Below are 4,909 nucleotides of genomic sequence, written 5' to 3' on the forward strand. Positions count from 1 at the left end.
GCGAGGGAGATTGTAATGCAGTGCGCGCAGATAAGCAGCGCAATGGTAAAAAGGAGGCATGGTCTCATAGGTAGGGGTGTGGCCTGTTTTCCTGAATCTCCATTTTGTTGCTCCGGGTATCCCGGGGGTTGAGTGCTGCACCCGGGGACTAGTGTGTGAGTGGTGCTGGCTCCTGCACAGTGACAGAAACTGGGTGTTGCACGTAATGTTACAGTGAAACACCCATATTCTGTCACTGAAGAGGAGCCGGCACTTTGGTGTCACCCCCCTTGGCGGGTGACACTCGGGTGTGGGCCGCAACCCCGTTGTGATGCCACTGACCCATGGGAAGCTTTACGTGGCTTACCCATGTGTTAGTAGCCCCAAGCATCTTTTGTGTTAGTCCCTGAAGAAAAACTTCAAATATTTACAAATACATTTTGTAATCAATGGGCCTAATTCAGTAAGGATTGCAAATTCTGCTAAGTAACAGAATTTGCAATCCTTTGGTTCGCATGCTGGGGCCACCCAGCATGCCGCCTCCCTTCTTGACCACGCTGAAATTGCAGTCTCAGTGCAGTTCAGCGTGATCATAAAAAATGGGTTAGCCTCCTGTTGGTGCAGACTGTATGTGTGCGCAGGAAGCCGCCACCATTTTTGTGATCGCAGCTGCTGCATGTGATGTCATGCAGCAGCTCTGACCACGCCTCCTGTTTCTCCGATGCCGACCCCATTTTGTAGCCCTGCCCATGCACCGCTCCATCTCCGACTTGGAAATGGATTGTTGCTGACCCCCCCCCCAGCACCAATTGACAGTCAGAAGCGATCGCATTATCTGCGGGGTGCCGCAGAAAATGCAGGCGCATGCGTATGCTCTTAGCAATTTTTGCAGTTGGATTGCTTATTGCGATTGCAATCCAACCTGAATCAGGCTCTATTACCTATCACAATGCACTGCGGGTAGTACAAAATGGGGTTAATAGAAGAGAAAACCCCCCCAGAGCTGTGCTCCTTAACTGTCCCTGGTGGCTAGTGGAGCGGCTGCCCAGTAATCAGTGTCCACGCTAGTGCGCACATGGCCCACCCCCTACAGCCACGCTGGATCACGGTATAGTGTGGGCACAGAAGTCCCTTACCTCCCTTTCATCAGCGGCCTCGTGATCCCGGAGGGCGGTGTGTGTGTGACTGACCTTAGGAAGAAACCGGAGCCTCCGCTGCAGTGACCCAGCAACCAGGGCACGGGAGTATACTGCGCCGCTGGGAGTGATGGAGCTGCAGTAAAGATGTCTATTAGACCTAACCTGCTGCAGCCCTTGTAGATTCTTATAAAAAAAGTTCTTCTTTTCTTGTCAAAATTAATAGCTAAGAATAGGCTGCCTGAGGCAGCCCCCTGTTAAGTGGCCTGCTACTGAAGGCACCAACTACAAACTGAGCTCCCTGTTCATGGAAGCGAGGTTATAGAGCAGGGGGCGCTGAGCATCTTGGGAACAGTCAAAAGCTTTGAGCCTGTTGGTGCCTCAGATCAAGATCCTACTCTACACCCCAATGTGAATCCTTGTGGAGTCCAGTGTACCCCACAGAAGAAATTAATGTGTCACACCCATTGGCAGCAACATTAGAATAGCTGCTGATGGGCACAATTGAGAAAGGAAGGGGGGAAAACATTTGAATCCAGCACATATATGTAATTTGAATATGCAATTTGTACCTTCCTACTTTAAAATGTAATGGATGAACCTCACCCTGTGAGAACTATCTTCATGATCAAGAGATCTCATACGCAAGAAAAGCATGTGTTGGGATAGGGCTGTGGAGGGCGGCTGCTCGAGCACACCCCCGTCAAGTTAAGGAGATTCAACTGAGGAAGCACAAGGGAACTCTTGTCTGGGGACAACAACTGCAGGGAGACCACATCTTTTCAGATGAAAATGAGAGGGCGGAAGGCTGCCTAATACTGAAGCACCCTCAAACATCAAACCATATGCAACAGCTAGTACAAGCATTCCTGGGGAAAGGTCTGCAGCAGACGGATTTGCATACGGTGATGTCATCCAAGCAGTGGGCCAAAGTTGGCTGGAACCCTCATCTGCATATGAAAAGAGAAAAGGGGCGCTTGGATGACCCCTAGTTCGCATTGAACACCCCCCACCCTCCTTTGGTGTGGGGCTCATGTTGGCCATGCCCCAGCCCCTGAAGCATTCAAGCTGATTTCTTGCTGCAGCTGGGCACTGTAACAGCTCCAGAGCTGCTCTGTAAGGCAAATAAAAGGGTGTGGGCCCTGCAACACCACCTGTAGTTCGCATTGTGCGTTGGAAGGCACAAAGTAAGCAGACGGGAGAAGTCAGGATAGTGCGCAAGGGCATAGAAGGGAGGGGCTCAAGAAAAGAGAAGTGGAAACAGACAGCAAACTAGGCTGGAGAGAGACCTGAGAAAATGAGATCTAAATTATACCAGAGCCAACCAGGGGAAAGCACAAATGCAGTCCCCCCCCCTACCACAAATTATGCAGTCGAGATTCCCACATTTGGGGAAATCACAGAGGTCAGCATACCCAGAATGCAATGAATGAACCTCACCCTGGGAAAACAATCTTCATGACCATGGTATCACCTAAGCAAAATAAGTATGATTTGAGATAGGGCTGGGGAGGGCCGCTGCTCAGGCACACCTCCGTCAAGTAAAGGAGATTCAACTGAGGCAGCACAAGGGAACTCTCATCTGGGGACAACAACTGCAGGGAGAACACATTTTCAGACGAATGTGTGAGGGCAGAAGGCTGCCTAATACTGAAGCACCCCCCAAACAACAAACCAAATGCAACAACTAGTGCAAGCATTCCTGGGGGAAGGCCTGCAGCAGATGGATTCGCATATGGTGATGTCATCCAAGCAATGGGTATAGTTGGCTGCAACCCTCGTCTGCATATGAAAAGAGAAAATGGTCACGCAGGGCATGGCGGCCTTTGTGGGGTTGCGCTTGGATGACCCCTAGATCGCTTTATACACCCCCATCAGTGTGGGGCTCATGTTGGCCATGCCCCAGCCCCTGAAGCATTCAAGCTGATTTCTTGCAGCAGCTGGACCCAGTAACAGCTCCAGAGTTGCTCTACAAGACAAGCAAAAGGGTGTGAGCCATGCAGCACCACCTGTAGTTTGCATACACACATATATAGGACATCATCTCTTATATGCCCCAGGGGCAATAAAATAGTATCCTTATCTAGGGTATCCGTCCATGCCGCTACAGCACTACACATACACACCCAGGCCGACGCAATTGCCGGTCTGAGTAAGGTACCTGAATGTGTATAAATGGACTTCAGGGTAATCTCCTGTTTGCGGTCAGCAGACTCTTTGAGGGTAGCCGTATCCTGGGACGGGAGGGCTAACTTCTTGGATAAGCGTGTTAATGCTTTGTCCACCCAAGGGGAGGATTCCCATCGTAACCTATCCGTTGATGGGAAAGGATACGCCATAAGAATCCTTTTGGAAATCTGCAGGAGATTCCCAAGCTTTTTCACATAACTCGTTCAGCTCGTGTGAGGGGAAAAGGTTACCTCAGGCTTCTTTCCCTTGTACATATGTACCCTCTTGTCAGGGATAGGGGGCTCCTCTGTGATGTGCAAAACATCTTTTATTGCCATAATCATATATCAAATGTATTTTGCCAATTTTGGCTGTAACTTTGCATCATCGTAATCGACACTGGAGTCAGAATCCGTGCCGGTATCTGTGTCAACAATCTGGATAGTGGGCACTTATGAGACCCTGACAGTCCCTGCGACATAGGATCAGGCATGGGTTGAGACCCTGACTGTCCCAAATCTTCAGCCTTGTCTAATCTTTTGTGCAATGAGTTTACACTAGCAATTAAAACATTCCACATATCCATCCAATCAGGTGTCGGCGGAGACACCACATTCATTTGCTCCCGCTCCTCTCTAATATAGCCTTCTTCCTCAGACATGTCGACACACGCGTACCGACACACCACACACACAGGGAATGCTTTTACTGAAGACATTTCCCCCACAAGGCCCTTTGGCAGAGCTGGCCCTAACCAATATGATGCCCTAGGCAAGATTTTGCCTGGTGCCCCCTAGCACCACCGCTGGTTCCGCCTCTGACCTTGCACCTCTTTCCCAGCACCATCAAACCTCACCCATAACAGTACTTATTTTGGTGTTTGTACCCCCTATATTTTAAACAGGAACAGTTCGCACATTTGGCGCACAGTCCAAAAAGGGGTGTGTTTTTGCTGGCAATGGGCATGTCCACACAATAGTACCCCCAATTAAAATTCCGCCACACAGTACTGCAATTTTATTCACATTTGATCACGTGATAGTGTCCATAATTCACATTACATCCCACAGTAGTATCACTTTACCTTATAAACGTTACTTCGTACAGTAGTGCTCCTTATTCACATTACATCACACTGAATTGCTCCTTATTTACATTACACCACACCCTATTGCTCTTTATTCACATTAGACAACACAGTAAATGCCCTTTCTATACGCAACGCTACATATTAGAGCACCTTATACACATAATGCCACACATTAGTAATGCATTTATACACATAATTCCACACAGTAATGCCCCTTACACATATGAGACACATCATTAATGTCCTTATAAACATAATGCGTCTTACACATTATGACAACCTTTATTAATGCCCTTTTACACATAATGGCCCTCATTCCGAGTTGTTAGCTCGCAAGCTGCTTTTAGCAGCATTGCACACGCTAAGCCGCCGACTACTGGGAGTGAATCTTAGCTTATCAAAATTGCGAACGAAAGATTAGCAGAATTGCGAATAGACACTTCTTAGCAGTTTCTGAGTAGCTCCAGACTTACTCGACAACTGTGATCAGTTCAGTCAGTTTCGTTCCTGGTTTGACGTCACAAACACACCCAGC

General features: G+C 48.5%; 1 non-coding gene across 1 annotated transcript; it reads right to left on the minus strand.

Moving 5' to 3' along the window:
• Nucleotides 1-2,440: 2,440 nt before the first annotated feature.
• Nucleotides 2,441-2,606, minus strand: LOC134990479 (U1 spliceosomal RNA). The gene has a single exon (XR_010195291.1). It is a non-coding gene; the product is annotated as a U1 spliceosomal RNA (small nuclear RNA).
• Nucleotides 2,607-4,909: the final 2,303 nt, after the last annotated feature.

This window comes from Pseudophryne corroboree, unplaced genomic scaffold, assembly GCF_028390025.1.
Source record: "Pseudophryne corroboree isolate aPseCor3 unplaced genomic scaffold, aPseCor3.hap2 scaffold_1170, whole genome shotgun sequence".
NCBI classification, from domain to species: domain Eukaryota; kingdom Metazoa; phylum Chordata; class Amphibia; order Anura; family Myobatrachidae; genus Pseudophryne; species Pseudophryne corroboree.